Source organism: Melanerpes formicivorus, unplaced genomic scaffold (genome assembly GCF_026170545.1).
Source record: "Melanerpes formicivorus ecotype bairdi unplaced genomic scaffold, bMelFor1.0.p_v2 SCAF_25, whole genome shotgun sequence".
NCBI classification, from domain to species: Eukaryota; Metazoa; Chordata; class Aves; order Piciformes; family Picidae; genus Melanerpes; species Melanerpes formicivorus.
Window position 1 is genome coordinate 5,651,701 of NW_027142377.1, and position 18,010 is coordinate 5,669,710.

An 18,010-nucleotide genomic window follows, 5' to 3' on the forward strand; every position below is an offset into this window, starting at 1 on the left:
TGGTTGATGGTAGGATGAACATGAGCCAGCAGTGTGCCCAGGTGGCCAGGAGGGCCAATGGCATCCTGGCCTGCATTAAGAACAGTGTGGCCAGCAGGAGCAGGGAGGTCATTCTGCTCCTGTACACTGCACTGGTTAGGCCACACCTCGAGTACTGTGTCCAGTTCTGGGCCCCTCAGTTTAGGAAGGAGGTTGACTTGCTGGAACGAGTCCAGAGAAGGGCAACGAAGTTGGTGAGGGGCTTGGAACACAAGCCCTATGAGGAGAGGCTGAGGGAGCTGGGGTTGCTCAGCCTGGAGAAGAGGAGACTCAGGGGTGACCTTATTGCTCTCTACAACTACCTGAAGGGGGTTGTAAACAGGCAGACATTGGTCTCTTCTCCCAGGCAGCCAGCACCAGAACAAGAGGACACAGTCTCAGGCTGCGCCAGGGGAAGTTCAGGCTGGAGGTCAGGAGGAAGTTTTACACACAGAGAGTGATTGCCCATTGGAATGGACTGCCCGGGGAGGTGGTGGAGTCACCGTCACTGGAGGTGTTCAGGAGGAGACTTGACAGGGTGCTTGGTTACATGGGTTAGTTGATTGGGTGGTGCTGGGTGATAGGTTGGACGCGATGATCTTGAAGGTCTCTTCCAACCTGGTCTATTCTATTCTATTCTATTTGTATTTTAAGACTTTAAGGGGCAGAAGGCAAGTGATTTATTCCAACATGCCACGCTTGCCATATCTCCTGCATACAGCTGAGCAACTGGGACTGGTTGGGCTGGGAACTAATTGGTTGCCAAAAACAATAAAAGATGGGAGAGTACTTCTAAAAGAAATCTAGCATGCTGACTGTATAAAATGGGCTGAAATGACATTATTATGGAAAGCTTTCAAGTGTCAAAAATGAAAGAAGGTCAGATTCTCTGCTGAGTAAATCTAGATCTCACCAGAGGGGACATCCACTTTCATTATGCTGCTATCTTATCTGTGTTTTGTCTTTCCTTCACAACAGCTTTGTAGCCAGACAGAAGGAAGGGGGGGAAAAAAAGGGAGCTACAGTTGAGAGTTGAAAGAATGAGTACAGAGGATAAAAGACTTAAAAATTGTAAAGACAAGCCTAAATTTTAAAATTATATATAGTGCAAAGCCAGTTACTGATGGAAAGCTAGGCTATCTTGAATGAAAATGTTATACATCTTCCTATTTTTATTTTAACAGATATCATGCATCATCAAAATCAGTAGAGCTGTACCACTATAAATATGCTTTGTTCGTGCGTAACAAAAAGTAACTGAATTAATTTCCCAGCTCTGCTTTTCCATCTTTCTCCTTTGCTTGGTTACTTTGTTTGGGTTTAGGTTTTTTTCCCCTCCAAAAGATGCCATCTATTCATGGCTATCTATTTTCACCATTTCTAACTGATTTGGTTTATCCATCAACCCATTTGATTCCATTTATCCATTTATTCCATTTAATCCATTTCTGTGTACCTTTTCTAGATCTGAGGCAAATTCGCTTCTCAAAGCACATTCCAGTTATGAAAGTACACTGCTAATTAACATCAGAGAGAGAGTGCTTGTGATCCATACAGAATCACAGCCCATACAAAATGAAGGAATCACAAACTCACCTTGGCTTGGAGGGCCCACAGGAGGTCTCTAGTCCAAGGTTTTGCCTAAAGTAAGGTTGCATCAGGGTGGCTCAGGGCTTTTGTGAGCTGGGTGATGAAAACCTCCAGAGATGGCAGATCTGCAGCCTCTCTGGGCAGGCTGTCCCAACCCCTCCTGGATTTAACGTTGTTTATAACCATCTTTTCTTGCATTTTCATCTAGAGTCAAGATTTGAAGAAATAGTTTAAAGAATTTCAGTTCAATAGACTGATGTACTACAATACATCAAACTCTATACCTCTGTTACTGTATACCTTTCTGGCACTACATTCATTTTGTCTGTTGTCTTGGACTTCACATTGCATTGCATGGCTTTTAGGCAAAGAGCTGTCTCTTTTCACTTGTATAGAGTCCAGTGTGACAGGAAAGGGTGGTGTGGGGAATGTCTGGTTATTTTCCAGCTTATTTTTCTATTTTACTTTACTCTTGTCTTTGATTTTGTTTGCTTCACCTAACTTTCCCTGTTGTTTATTGCTCACCCTCCTATTTGTAGTACACTCTATTTTTAATCCCCTATAAATAGAACTCATAATCTTGCTCCTTGCTTTATAGTGCTTCCAGCCCTGCAAAAAGGTCTCTACATCTTACTTATATTTTAGTTTCATTTTAATGCAGTATACCCCATACACACTTCGCTAACTTCTTCTCAACTATTTGTTTGGTGTGAGGGGAGAACAGTAACGTAAATACTTACCTTTGATCACCTGGATATCATAGCAATTTGTATGTACTGCTTTTAGTTTAATCATATCACTTGGCAAAAGTTAGTTCATAATTTGGTAGTACAGGTTTTAGAGGAAAGTCACAATAATGCTCAGCTTGAATGCTGGTAATTAAAATGTCCTCCCCATCAATTGGATTTTACTGCTTTGTGTTACTAAATAGCATGTTACTGTACCACTGACATTATCTCATGTGATATACTAGGGAAGTAGGATTATTTGCATCACAATTCTTGGAACATGGCTTAGTTCTAACTTTCTTTTTTTATATCACTCATCAGCTTTTGTTTTAATGTATGTTTTACCTCATTACAGTTTGGGCTTTTTTTGATGCCAGTATATTAATGGCTTTTCCTAATGTGCCCAAATCAGTGCTTTGAGAAGTAAACCATAATCCAGAAGTATTTCCTGATCTGTAGGAAACAGCTTTGCTTTTATTCCCTGCCCCCCTCAAGCTGGTCAAGAACTGTATAATGAACTTTAAGTGTGACACTGGAACAGGCTGCCTAGAGAGGTGGTGGAGTCTGAAGACATTCAAAGCCCATCTGGATGCCACTCTGTGTAACTGCTCTGACAGGAGCAGAAAGAGTGATTGCGCTATGGAATGGGTTGCCCGGGGAGGTGGTGGAGTCGCCATCATTGGAGGTGTTCAGGAGGAGACTTGATGGGGTGCTTGGTGCCATGGGTTAGCTGTTTGGGTGGGTTGGATTGGTTGATGGGTTGGACACGATGATCTTGAAGGTCTCTTCCAACCTGGTTTGGTTTATTCTAATAAAGGTTTATTCTAATAAAGGTGGTCTCAATGATCTCCAGAGATCCAGAGGTCCCTTCCAACCCCTACCATTCTGTAATTCTGTGAACTCTATTCTGCTCATACTGAACATACCAGGAAAACCTCTTTTCATTTTGACCAAGAGTGAATTATTTACCGTGGTTACAGAATTGTATTTACTACAGTGAATCTAAAGCATAGGTGCTAACAGTATTACAGAAAGCAGGGAGTATAAAACATATCACTGCTGGTATGAACTGAGTATAATGATTGTCACAGCCAATTCTCCTCTGAGGTTCTCCATGATCTGATTGCATTATCACCATAGCTCTACAATGCTGTCATCCTCCCACCAGGTCATTTTCTGGCTGCACAGTAAAGCAGAACGTGTTTGCATTGTGCATCCTCTTCTATGGGTTATCTGTAAGTTTGACAAAGATCCTGCTACTCTTTTTATTGTAAAGCCATCAGTGCTTGTATACATCAGGAAGTACAGTTAAGGCTGATATATAGCAGTCTCCATTCTGGGAAAAAGGAAGAATTTCTGCCTGCTCAGGCATATCAGTCTAGGAGATAAACAGCTGGCTAACCTGGGAAACACTCTGTGATTTATATATTCACATTGGTGGTTAGAGCTAGGTACCACCTCTGTTACAGGTTGGAAAAATGAATGTAATCTTTTTTTTCTTATAATGATGCTTTCCTGGAAGCCCTTTCAATAAGAGGTCTGTAGTGTGCTCATTAGAATTTAATCTCTTACATTTTAATATAATAACCTACAGGGTTATTAAGGTGTTAGAATTATCTCTAAAGAAAAAGAATGACGATATTAGTTAGCAAATTGAGAAAATTTGTCTCCAAGATACATCCTGCTTGAATAGAAACAAAACATTTTTATAACAAACTGTACCCTCTTATGATAACTTGTTTATTTCCAGAAACAGAAAACATTTATCTGTGGTTTTCAAAAACAATAATGTTTCAAAACAAGTAAATGCATCTCAAAGGATAATTTATCAGGATGAAGGTTGAGGCTCTCCAACACAGTCACAAACTGTGTTGCATAGTCCTTACAAATGGGGAGCATTCTCTCTCAATACATTTGAAAAATCATCTGGGGTTTTTGCTAGTATTCCAGACTGCATCCACCCAGTTATTTCAAGGTGGCATGGATGGACAGTAGTCCCATGCATTCACTGTGAAAGGAACCTTTGGAGCTGGGCATTGTCTGCCTTAGAAGCAGCTTTCAGGAGGTTCAGGGCAGGCTGTGGTGGTATCCAGTGTGATGCAAAGCAATGCTGTGGAGGCCAACAGGGGCTGAGAGCCTAGTTTAATTGTGTCCTAAGTGCCACAGTAATTAGGTTGGCCAAGCTTGGAAAGGAGCATATACATTTGCATTCATGTAACTGAGCAGTAGCTGGAAGCAAGACTCAGTTACTGCGGGCATCCCAAGTTTCCTGGACTTGGGCATCCTTCAGCACAGAACATAGCAAATGACTTGCAGGGCTTGCCACAGCTGGAAGATTACAAAACAATGACAGTAATTCTGGCTTCTCTCCTGGGACACTTGTAGGAATGCATATTTCTTGTTGAACCCTGACTTAAAGAGTTACAATTCCTTCTGGACATAGAGATAATACTTGGGGAAATTGCAGACAGGAAGAGATCAGTTGATAGCCTCAGAGACACCCACAGCTGTTAGAAATGACCAGAGTCGTGGGAGAGAATTGAAACAAGTCTCTGGAGGGCAGCTTCCAGAGAGATGCTTGCATGTGCAGAAAGTGCTAAAGAAATAAGCCTATGCACTTTAGAGTGCAGCTACCTGTATTCCCAGTTGGGCTGTTCAGCCCTGGCCACCACAGGCATCACAGGCCTTGTGTTCCCCAATGACTTGTTGCCAGAAGTAGCAAGAGATGCTAGGTCTGCACTTCACAGCAGCAAGTCCAGCCACTGTGTCATGCGCTCAGAGAGGAGCAAGACCACCTGCCATTTGTCCCCAGGACCTGAGCAATGAACCTGGTAAATAGCCACTACTTGACAGAAACGATGCTTCTTCCCACAACCACACATCTTTCTACAGATGGACTTACTAGCAATTTGCTGGGCCACAAACATCATCTTCTGTCCATCCTTCTGGTAGCTGGTGGCCAGTACATAAGCAGTCAGTGAAATACATTTGAGCAGTGAGCATCTGAAATGAGTAGAACAAATGAGAGGTAATTTTTAAGTCTGGTGCCTTACAAACTGTTTCTTACAGTAAGCATTCTCTCATGCCATGGCTGAAAATTGCAGTTTTCAGTAAAATGCTTATAATTATGATTTAATATCACTATTGTGGCAAAACTAAATAGCCATAAGGCCGGGTTGGATGAGGCCTTGAGCAACCTGATCTAGTGGAAGGAGTCCCTGCCTAGGGCAGGGTGGTTGGAAATAGATGATCTTTAAGGTTGCTTCCAGCCCAGACCGTTCTGTGATTCTATAACAGCATATAACATCCTGTACATTGCTGCTGATAGGGCAAGAAACTGAAAAGTATTTCCAAACCTGCTAAATCAGTCCATTTGTTAAAACTGGCAATCAAGTGGAAATGGAAATTCACTAAGTTCAGTGAGAGTTACTCCACAGTATTTCAGTACAACTACATTTGCAAAGTGGTCATTATTTTTGCATCTGCTCAGTTTCAGATTCCAAATCAATCTCTCATAGATGTGATTTCTGAAGATGCAACTTATAAAATGAGTTTAAGTATTAAGCTACAGCTGTGACGTATGCAAGATGTGCTTATCCAATATTTGATTCCACATGTAATATTTCAGCAGTGAGTTTTTGAAATGTTATCTCATTTCAGGCCTCAATCCAGTTGCATTTTGATGTTTTTATTTGAAATAAGAAGCTGTAGCTCTATGAACAGTATTAGCATAGGCTGCTCTCTGTAACCTAATATTTTTCTGCTGGAGACTGAACCTTTTAGACTGAATCTTTTTTTGCTATGCTTTGTGTCTGGAGTAATAAGCAAGTTGATAAATATATAGTCCACCTGAAACCAGTGTTTATTTACTAAATAGCTGCTTGGACATTGCGTCAGTTGCATTTGAAAACAATGTTAACTTCCCTAGGTGGGTTAACAGTATGGTAAACAGGCTGGACAGATGGGCAGAGTCCAACGGCATGAGATTTAACACATCCAAGTGCCGGGTTCTGCACATTGGCCACAACAACCCCATGCAGTGCTACAGGCTGGGGTCAGAGTGGCTGGAGAGCAGCCAGGCAGAGAGGGACCTTGGGGTGCTGGTTGATGGTAGGATGAACATGAGCCTGCAGTGTGCCCAGGTGGCCAGGAGGGCCAATGGCATCCTGGCCTGCATTAAGAACAGTGTGGCCAGCAGGAGCAGGGAGGTCATTCTGCCCCTGTATACTGCACTGGTTAGGTCACACCTCGAGTCCTGTGTCCAGTTCTGGGCCCCTCAGTTTAGGAAGGAGGTTGACTTGCTGGAACAAGTCCAGAGAAGGGCAACAAAGTTAGTGAGGGGCTTGGAACACAAGCCCTATGAGGAGAGGCTGAGGGAGCTGGGGCTGCTCAGCCTGGAGAGGAGGAGACTCAGGGGTGACCTTATTGCTCTCTTCAACTACCTGAAGGGGGGTTGTAAACAGGCAGAGGTTGGTCTCTTCTCCCAGGCAGCCAGCACCAGAACAAGAGGACACAGTCTCAGGCTGCACCAGGGGAAGTTCAGGCTGGAGGTCAGGAGGAAGTTTTACACAGAGAGAGTGATTGCCCATTGGAATGGACTGCCTGGGGAGGTGGTGGAGTCGCCGTCACTGGAGGTGTTCAGGAGGAGACTTGACAGGGTGCTTGGTTACATGGGTTAGTTGATTAGGTGGTGTTGGGTGATAGGTTGGACACGACGATCTTGAAGGTCTCTTCCAACCTGGTCTATTCTATTCTATTCTATACAGAAAGAAAAATACCCTGTTCATCATGAAAGACTTCTGTAGGTTGTGAAACAGTAACAGCTTTCTATGCAAGAAATATGTATACTAGTTTGAAAAGGTGTTATCACTATGAACTGCCTTCCTGAAGAGTTTTCATAACGATTTCTGGTCTTCACAGTCACTTCATTTGCTGATCATTTCCCATATTTAACTTCATCCTAAAAATTAAATAATGTGAAATGTTACCAAAAGATATTTTAAAACACAAAAGAAACACCTTGAATATGCCTTCTCAGACCTTAATAATAAAAAGTTCCTTCTGACAATCTAATTGGACACCTTATTAGTCACTTTCTTGTACAAGAAAAGCTAGCTACTTGGGGGGGGTGGGGGTGGGGAAGAGATATAAATTAGCAGTTCATGTCATAGGCAAAACTTAAGTCTCTTCGTGTTGCTCTAGTTGTACAAAATGGGGTAGAAGCAGCCTCAGGGAAGAAGCCAAGAGTAATGAGGTTAGTTCAAGTAGAGCTGACAGAACAACTCTCTATCAGCAGTCCCCTAACACTAAGCCATATATCTAGATGCAGCAGGTAAAACTCACCTTAGACAATCACAAGATCAGCTACAATTTATCTATAGGTAATTTGTTCTCCTTTTTCTGGGTAAACACACAGCTTAAGGTAACATCAAAAGTTTTGCGCCGTAACATTTGTGAGAAGTTACAATGCTAGATTCACAGTGGACTTAGCAATTTATGACTACATCTGTCCTAGCAGAGTTTTGCAACAGGTATTCACAACTTCCCCTTTTCTCTAATACCAATCTCTATTTAACTTCAAAATAGTTTCTCTATGAAATGTGGAATAGCAGAATGCCAGCTGATGGCAATATAAGTGCTAGATACACAGTGGCACAAGGATAATTAATTGTGACATTGCCAAAGGGGCACAACACTTCTGATAAATTCTTTACATCTTTCCAAAGGGTCACAGCCAGTATTTCAGTTTTGGGCTGGTTTATTGCCTAGAGCAAACACAATTTTAATAGACTTACACAAGCTATGGAAAAGGTGATCTAGAATGGTTACATGTTTAAAATGTGAAAAGCATTCCAGGAAAAACAGATGAGCTGCTGCCCTTGAACTTCTTCATGCAAAGAAATCCTTACCTGAATATAAATGATGCACATTCTTGAACAAGACTGCCAGGCTGAAAACAACAAAGCACATTAATATTATAATACCAAGATGAAATAGTTTGATCTTAGTCTGATAGAAATAATTTAAAGACTAAATTAAGGAGGTCAGTAGAATGCAAATCATGAATAGGAGGCTGAAACCCCAGAAAATAGATTCAGTATTCCTAAGGTTGGAAGGGACCTCAAAGATCATCGAGTCCAACCTGTCACCACAGACCTCATGACTAGAGTAGGGAGGACACTACTGCCCACTGCAGGCTTGAACTCATGACCTTCCCATTAATGGTCTTATGTGCTACTAATAGAAATCATAGCAGTACTTATTTAGTGAAAAATCAATTTGAACCCACTCTTAAAAAAAGCTCCAACTTAGAAATACTAGTGAATATTTTTTTTTTACATTAATTTTCCACTATCCTTCCAATATAGAAACAATCAGACTGATATCAAAGTGCTTTTCTTAGTACAACTGACTTTGATTGATGAGCCAGCAACATCAATTCTTGCCAAGATGTTAATTTACTGATATAACTCTGCCAGCAGACATTTTTGTATGTATTATCCCACCTTCACACAGGATCTCTTTCTACCTTTCTTTCTCTGTTTAATTTGCCATCACCCTCTATATACAGTTTCACATTTTGCTGTTCAAGTGAAATACTGCAGTGATTCAGCAGTGGCATCTACAGGTTTATGATGTTTGCATTAGCTTGATTTTGGGGGGGGTTGTGTGCTAGTCTAATATAAGCAAACTGTATAGACCTGTCCAAAGTGGTCTGATATTGGAGTCTTATCACATTCTCATGGTGCATCCAAGCAGGATTAGAGAGATACCTGAACAGATTTTGAGTCCCAAAGGGTACCTGCTGCAGACAAAAGTGTTTTCTGTCTTTCATAATGTTTGAATACTGTTCCTGGTCACAAAGGCCATTTCAAAAGTTATGTCAAGTTCCAACTGAAAAAGTAATACCTTGAAAGGAAAAAACAAAATGGGATGAGGAATTGCCTGAACACAAGAACTTAAACTCCAAATAGTGATGAAATTTTAATGATGATGCTGAAATCTTATTTCTTCAAAAATTACAAGATTCTCCTTTGGAGCATGTCTCTTGTTCCTTCTGGAAGAAAAAGTAGAACACAAATAGCTCCAAACACAAAGTAACAACGTGGGGTATTAACAAGATTTATATCAGTAGTCACAGACAGTATTCAAGAGGTGGAAAATTGGGTGTATCTTGGGTTTTGAGAAGGAAACAACAGAATACTTATCAGAAACCACTGAAATGTTTCACTAGTCAGCTCTTGTATATGGGAAAGAAAATAGAGAATACCATAATTTGGATTCCTTATCTTAGGAAACAGCTTCTGCAGGATTAAAACTGAAGGTTTCTTATAGTCAGATTCCTGCAATAATAAAGCAAGGCATACAGCTACTTTTGCTAGATCTGCATATACCCCAAGGCTGCCAGGAGAGGTTATGTGGACTTGCAGTGAATGAAACCTGACACAACCTCTCAGATGTGGGCAATTTAGGCCAGGCTAATGTGAAATTCAGTGAGGTAAGCATGTAGAAAACCTTTGTGAGTGATTGTGACGTCCATGGCACTTACATTAAGTGAAAGAATAGCGTGAGAGAATTTCAGTGGATTTGTATATGCTTTTATCAGGAATGCAAGACTCTTCAAAATATCTAATGAAGGATGTCACCAAATGTGGGCAATATTAGCATGAGATGGATCAATCATCCCTAAGAAAAAACAGATTTCACACCATGTCTGTCATGGTTGTAAGGACTGATACAAGTTAACAGCAATAGTCTAGAACTCAGTTATTCCCTCTTAAAAAAATGCTTAGCTAAGGAATTTTAATTCACACTCCTATGGTGATTCACAACAAGATCTCTCCAGCTTTAAGTCAAAGTCTCTTGACAGTACTGGAAAGAAGATACATAGTGGTTTGAAGTAGAAGAAAACAGTTCATACAAAAGTGATCTTCACTTTTAAATACATTATTATAGAATAGAATAGAATAGAATAGACCAGACCAGACCAGGTTGGGAAAGACCTTTGAGATCATCAAGTCCAACCTATCACCCAACACTATCTAATCAATTTTGATAATGTCTTTAGCAAAATTAATAACTGCCAAAGAAATCCTGGACACTACTCCAATACAAATGGTAGTTCTGAGCTCAGTGCCTTTCGCGTCATGCATTTAGACAAATGGTCAACAGCAAAGTCCTTTAGATCTGCAAACACTAATCACAAGTGCCTGGCCTAGAAGCCTGGTTTGCTGCAACTGACCAGGGCTATGTAACAGGCACAAACTTGAACATAAGAAGTTCCATCTAAACATGAGGAGGAATTTATCTACTTTGAGGGCAGTGAAGCACTAGATCAGGCTGCCCAGAATGGTGGTGGAGTCTCCATCTCTGGAGTCATTCAAAACCCACCTTGATGCCATCCAGTGCTGCCTGTTTTTGTAAAGGGGTTGGACTAGATAATCTCCAGAGGTCCCTTCCAACCCCTATCATTCTGTGATACTGTATGAACCTCCACAGTAACCCAGCTACAATGAAATAGGGAACAGCTTCCACCCAGGGCTTAGAATTTATATAGAGAGATGGGAACATTTCATAACACATTACTGAGTAATAAATAATGACTAAACCATATCCTTAGAGAAAGCTCCCCAAAACCATTGTATGTGCATTACCTTGTCAGATATTATACTTGGAAGGAGTCTATCAGATTGGTTTACTTAAGGCACATCCTTTGGTTCCAGGTCTGCAAATTATGGGTTGGACATGATGATCTTGAAGGTCTCTTCCAACCTGGTTTAGTATTATTAGTATTATTATTATAGAAAAATGTTGACTTGGGTGAGATAAATGTGGTGCTTACATGTAATTAGTCTAGGAAAGAGTGAGCTTTACAAACAGTAACAAATGGAAGACATAAATGTTTACTACACCGCTGTTCCTTCTTTTCCTTTTTGATTTCTTTGAAATCTAACATATTAAATGTGATATTCCATACATAACACTGGAGTTTTCATACCTGTTAGCAGTAAATTCCTAGTGCTAATGAAACAGAATATTTAAATGCTTATTGAAGTGTCTTCTGCTAAACAAAGAATGGGCCATTACTCCTCTTTATTAAAAGTCAATGCATACAGTACATGATTTCTTGATGATCACAGCATTTGCTGCTACCAATTATAAGCTATTTCTCTTTAATCTAAGTCGTCCAGATTCCTTCAGCTCATAAACTATCTGAATGCATTTGTGCCATCTCAAAAGCAGATAAACTGAATTCTTAGATGTTTTATTTATGGGTTTTTGGTTTTAGCAAATGTTGCAAATACAGTTGAGTAGCTCATACAGCAACATAACAGTGCTACTTAATTTACACTCTCTATATTAAGAATGAAAGTAGAGGATTGTGTGACATTTTATTTCAGTTATTGCTATGTGAATGATATATCTAGAAACACACATAAGTGTATGTATACCTCAAACCCAAAAATGGTTCTTAAATAAATGGTGCATAATTAATTTTCCTCCCATATCCAGGACACACTGAATGGAATTCAAATATTAAGAATGTAAGACATAACCTCTCTGCAAGTTAACAGCCTTGGCTCTAAGTACTTGTTCTCTCCACATTCTGTTTGCCTTGTATAAATCATGCTGACAGTGTAAGACAATGGAAGTGCAAAGCTTTCCTAAAACAAATGTCTCTAAAAAATTTAGAGCATAATCTTCAAGTCTTGCTTTCTTCTACTTTTACTTCTTATATTATGTCCACTCCAGATGTCCCTTGTAGATAATTCACTATTAATGAGCAGTGTAATGGCACCAAAATGAGGATCATCACCATGGAAATAATACTAAAAAGTCATTTCTCCTTCTCATTTCACACATAGGGTATAAGAACATTTGCATGCATGCATCAAAAAACCACAAGTTGCAAATAAATCATAGGTATATATGGGAATACCTCTTTGCCTGCAGACAGTATTCCCCAATCTCATCTTCCTTACTATCACTGCAAAAGAGGACAAAAAAATCAAGTCAGTAAATAGAACTGTTACATGTGAGTTCTGGGTGCTTACAAACATGACCTGCTTTCCCAGTTCAGCCTGTAAATCCCATACAGGGTTAATTATGAATTCAGGCTTAAAGGTACTTCCATATGGTAAAATGTTTGAGCATTTGCTTCAACTTTTAACTGCGTGGGCTTTTTTGAAAGTGAGCCCAATTCATCACTGTTTATTTCATTTGCATTTGAGTAGGTTATGTATTTTACAAAAAGGTTTTAAAAAGTAAGAGCATAGATTCTTTCATGATACAAATACGTGACTCAGTGGGGGAAAACGTGCACTCAGCACATTGAAACATAGAAATACAGTTAGAGGAAAAATTTGTGAAGTTCTTAAGCTCATAAGTGTTCTACATATTTTACAGGTGAAAGGCACAGATTTTAGGTCTACATTGTGGTCAATATTGATTTTCAGTGCCATAGTATGTGTCAGAGGGATTTGTGAGGCAAAGGAAAAGAAGGCTGCAGAAGAGAAGGCTCCGAGGTGACCTAATTGTGGCCTTCCAGTATCTGAAGGGGGCTACAGGAAGGCTGGGGAAGGACTTCTCAGGATCTCAGGTAGTGACAGGACTAGGGGGAATGGAATGAAGCTGGAGGTGGGGAGATTCAGGCTAGATGTGAGGAGGAGGTTCTTCACCATGAGAGTGGTGAAACCCTGGAATGGGTTGCCCAGGGAGGTGGTCGAGGCCCTGTCCCTGGAGGTGTTTAAGAGCAGGCTGGATGAGGCTCTGTCCAGCCTGATCTAGTGTGGGGTGTCCCTGCCCATGGCAGGGGGGTTGGAACTAGATGATCCTTGTGGTCCCTTCCAACCCTGAATGAAACTATGAAACTATGAATTCTCTGACAGAGTAGTTTTAGAACACCAAACCATCTATACCAAATGTTTTTTTAGCACCTACTCAGAAATCAATTGAATATTTACAGTTAGCAAGTTTACATTAATTACAGGCTAATTCTAGTACATTGCTTGCTTCGTGTAAGCTCCACTTACATTGAATGACAATGATATTTCTCAGGGAGTATTATACATTCTTTTAAGGGCAAAATTGCAGGGAAAGGCAAAAAACCAGAGGTGGACAGTTTGAAGAATATAACAAGTTAGTTCAGTTTGCCTATGGAATATTCCATTTCAGCTATACCAGATCCAGAGGAGCCTGATTTGCTTTGTTGGCAAAAATTAATTTGAAAATAAACAAATTTACTACATTTCAGGGATGTAGTAGTAAAACCACATTTAAGAATAAGGTCCAAAGCAACAATTGTGTTGATCTGAGAATTTATTTTTACTTTTCTTCAACTCCCAACAGTTCTTCAAGTAACAAGAATCATCTGTAAAACTCACTATGAAAACGTCTGTGAGAGTCAGAGCAATTTGAAAGGGGCTTTGGCATTAGCTAAATCTATCTAAAATAATTTGTTCCATTTAAAGTGAGGCCCATCTGGAGCTGAATCTGTTGAAGGATGTGAAGTGCAAGAAGACAAGCTTCTACAAGTGCATGATCAGCAAAAAAGTTATCAAGGGAAAATGTGGGCCTACTGCTGAAAGGGACAGAGAGCCTGATAACAAAGGTACTCAATGCCTTCTTCACTTCAGTCTTTCGTGGTACAACTGGCCTTCAGTGAAGATGACTGTCACGCTCTTCTCAATGGTATTTAGATGGGACAAGATGCATAATATAGGAAAACACTTATTTATGTGAAGTTGTTCAAATGCTCATACAGGTAACCTAGAGAGATTATGTTTCCATCCTTGGAAACATTCAAAACTCGATGGGATAGGGTTCCTGGGTAACCTTCTCTGAGCGACTGTGCCTGAAAAGGGGCACTGGACTAGGTGACCTTCAGATATCCTACCCAGCCTTATTCTTTGTGTGATTCTACAGCAAAATTAAGCAAAGAAAGCCAGAATTACAGAATGTTTCTCTTACTGTAATCTAATTTATGCTGAAATACCCCTAAAGAATAAATTATCTCTTATTTCAATTAACTGTTGGCTTTTTTCCCCAAGTAGAATGATGGAATCATAGAATGGTGGGGGTTGGAAGGGACCTCCAAAAGTCATCTAGTCCAAACCCCCTGCAGTAAGCAGGGACATCCTCTGTTAAATAGGTTCCCTAAAGCCTCCTCAAGCCTGACCCTGAGTATCTCCAAGGATGGGGCATCAACTACCTCTCTGGGCAACCTGTTAGTGTTCCACTACCCTCCTGTTAAAGAACTTCCTCCTAATGTCCAACTTAAATCCACTTCTCTCTCACTTAAAACCATTGCCCCTCATCCTATCACTACAGCTCTTTGTAAACAGTCCCTTTCCAGGATTCTTGTAGGCTCGCTTCAAGTACTGGAAGGCTGCTATTGGGTCTCCCTGGTGTCTTCTTCAAGCCAAGCAACCCCAGCTCCCTGAGCCTGTCCTTATAGGAGAGATGTTCCAGGCTCTGGTCATTTTTGCAGCCCTCCTCTGGGCTCACTCTGTCAGTTCCATGTCCTAGAAAGAGGAGCAAGAAGAACCTCCACTATTTATTGGACTGGGAGGGGAACATGGTAACTAAAGATGAGGAAAAGGCTGAGGTTCTAAATACCTTCTTTGCCTCCATTTTCAACAGTAAGGCAGGAGGACCTCAGGATAACTGGCCTCTCTGAGGTCTTTTCCAACCTTATTGATTCTACAATTCTTATGTTGAGAGATCCAGAGTAAAGTGGGAGAATCATCTCTCTTGATCTGCTGGCCACACTTCTCTCACTGCGGCCCAGGACACGATTTGCCTTCTGGGATGCCACAGGGCTTTTCTATCCTTTTCCACAGGGCTGCTTTCTATCACCTCATCCCCCAGCCTATACTGATAATGAGGATTGTTCCCACTGCAATTCATCTCACTATTTCAAGTTGATGTTGTCTATTTGTTTGTTTGTACTTTGCTGTTATGTGTTGAGATTGTAGATTCTTTCCCTGTTTGGCAAAGACTCCTATTTTGTGAGTACAAGAAGATTCCATGAATGCACCATTTTATGAATGGTAACTACAGACAGCAGATACTTGCTTTGTGATTGACAGTGCTTTGAAAATACACTGAAAAGCCTGTTTCTGTTAACTATTTGTTACTAAAGCTGTTTCAGTAAGATATTAGTTAGGGAAGAAGAAAACGTGTCTATCCATTATTGGTGCTGTAATTTATTGGTGTGACTCTGTTTTCCTGCCGAACAGCCTGGCAGACCACAGCAAACCTCTTTGTGGTAAAGATTGCTACCGTGCAAGTAAAGTGACAGTCCACTGCTAAGGATGATAAAGACATACAGAACAAAAAAGCAGGTGGCTCAACCATCTACTAAACAAGAGGACACAGTCTCAGGCTGCGCCAGGGGAAGTTCAGGCTGGAGGTCAGGAGGAAGTTTTACACAGAGAGAGTGATTGCCCATTGGAATGGACTGCCCGGGGAGGTGGTGGAGTCGCCGTCACTGGAGGTGTTCAGGAGGAGACTTGACAGGGTGCTTGGTTACATGGGTTAGTTGATTAGGTGGTGTTGGGTGAAAGGTTGGACGCAATGATCTTGAAGGTCTCTTCCAACCTGGTTTATTCTATTCCATTCTAAACATGGAGCAAAGCAGAATACTGCCCCTCATTCCACAGAAAGGATGGTGTCTATTATAAGCAGTAGCATTTTCCTAAAGTCTTAAAATAATTTTTATATGCTTTCATTTTTTTTTCTTTTAAAAAAATGGTCACATAAGCTTTTCTAGTCTTTTTTTCCTTACTCAAATCTTGTCAAACACCTGTTTTTCTGTAGTGTGGAAAAAAAGGACTAAAAGAAAATATGACAAACATCTGAAAGATCACGAGTGGAACAGAGAGGTTGGCCAAGCTTCTTTGCCTCTTGCAAAACAAAACTGTGGGGGATCAATTTAAGCTATAAGGAGATACGCAGGAAACAAATGAAAGAGTTCTCTTTGTGTAACAAAGAGCAGGTTTAAGGAACTCCTTGCCAAAAAGTGTGGCAAGTGCTAAAACCTTACAGGAGCATTAGAGACAACTTCATAGATATTAAAACCACAAACGGTGATTAAATACTCAAGGACCATACGTAGGTCAAGAAGTCTCTGAATCTTATATCAGCCTGAACTAGACATTTTATCTCTAAAAGTTAGCTTCCAGTTCATCTTTTGTATGCTTTTAGTATCATTAACCCTAACCTGATGTTAATATTGAGGTTACCAAGTAACAGTCACAGTAAGCTGAAACTACTGTTCAGAGTGTGTGGGAGGAGAAACAGAACTTGGAAGATCCCTGCTGCCAAAAAGAAAAAGTGAATTGTAGTTAGCTTGCAGACAGAGGAACAGCAGCTACTGGTGTGTAGACCAGTGCTCTACACTCTAGAATAAGTCTCAAACACCGTGGAAAACACTGAAATTAAATGCTTAAATTTGAGCCCAAAATTCTGAATTAAACTCTACCAATGCCAACAAAACGAGTCACGGGAAATCCGAATGCAGTGGGTTTACTCTTCAGTTATGGTGGCCTTCTGCACATAGTGCTACTGCAACTGTGCTGCTATGTGACATCTGGGTGAAAAAAACGAAGAGCAGGATTTCAAAAGAGGCAAGTGAAAAGCCCTACTTTCAATTTTCTTTTTAGGTGTATAATTAGCTGGAAGGCTTATAAACATTTGAACAGCAATGAGATGTAGTTTACTTTTACATACATCTTAGCATAAATTGGGGTCACATACAATTATAAAAAAGACAGTACCCTCTTTGAGATCACTTTAAGAGGATCATGTTGCCTGATCAGTGTTGGGGATAACGGATTTTAATGAGAGCCACTGAACCTTTAATGTGCTTCCTTTTTATTCTTCAAAAAGATTACTTACATGCAGAGCTTCAGTCATATTGGAAGAGACTGTTCCACGTCACTTTTTGTGACAAGTACTAGAGTTTTTGTTCAGCCTGGGGTTCCAAAGATAATTGGCAATGATTAACTAAATATGATTCTTCATGATGGTTTTAAGCATGAATTTTGAGAGTGTATAATGCGAAAGATATTTTGACTCTTACTTCAGATGTTCTTAGACGACTACTGGAAACTGTATTTAAGCCTTGAAGTCACAGGTTTGTCACAGGTTAAGCCACAAGTTAAGTCACAGGTTAAGCCTTGAAGTCACAGGTTTGTCAATGCCATTCGGCATTGGAACTGGTTGCCCAGGGAGGTGGTTGAGTCATCGACCCTGGGGAGATTGGACGTGGCACTTGGTGCCATGGTCTAGTCATGGGGTCTGTGTTGATAGGTTGGACTCGATGATCCCCGAGGTCCTTTCCAACCTAAGTGATACTGTGAAATGCTACCAAGCTCAAAATGCTTTCCTGTGGAAAAATATTAGCTATAATTAACACAGTCTCTCTGATTTGCTCAAGCTTCTTAAATACCAGATATCATTTAGGTGAATTTGGGACTGAGTAAAACTCTTTTGTAATTACAATTGCACTAACTACAGAGGATTCCCTTTAAAATGCATCATTATTCCCAGTTGCTGGTTTCTGGTGATTGGTACAAGATTCACTTCCCCTCACAACTCACTATCATTTCATGTACCTTCAACTCCAGCCAGCGTTACCACAGTGAACTCCCCACTGGGGATCTCATTGC

General features: G+C 40.5%; 2 long non-coding RNA genes across 3 annotated transcripts in view; one reads left to right on the top strand and one right to left on the bottom strand.

Annotated features, from left to right (window-relative positions):
* The window catches only part of LOC137448542 (uncharacterized), a 32,838-nt gene that overhangs the window by 6,398 nt on the left and 8,430 nt on the right, over positions 1-18,010 (top strand). The gene's annotated exons all lie outside the window — the stretch shown is intronic.
* The window catches only part of LOC137448541 (uncharacterized), a 38,441-nt gene that overhangs the window by 3,415 nt on the left and 17,016 nt on the right, over positions 1-18,010 (bottom strand). Inside the window, exons 3-7 of the long non-coding RNA XR_010989127.1 lie at positions 12,277-12,324; positions 8,246-8,286; positions 6,779-7,296; positions 5,239-5,339; positions 1,615-1,812 (exon numbers count right to left, since the gene is read on the bottom strand). This is a non-coding gene — a long non-coding RNA (uncharacterized lncRNA). The remainder of the gene's footprint in view (positions 1-1,614; positions 1,813-5,238; positions 5,340-6,778; positions 7,297-8,245; positions 8,287-12,276; positions 12,325-18,010) is intronic.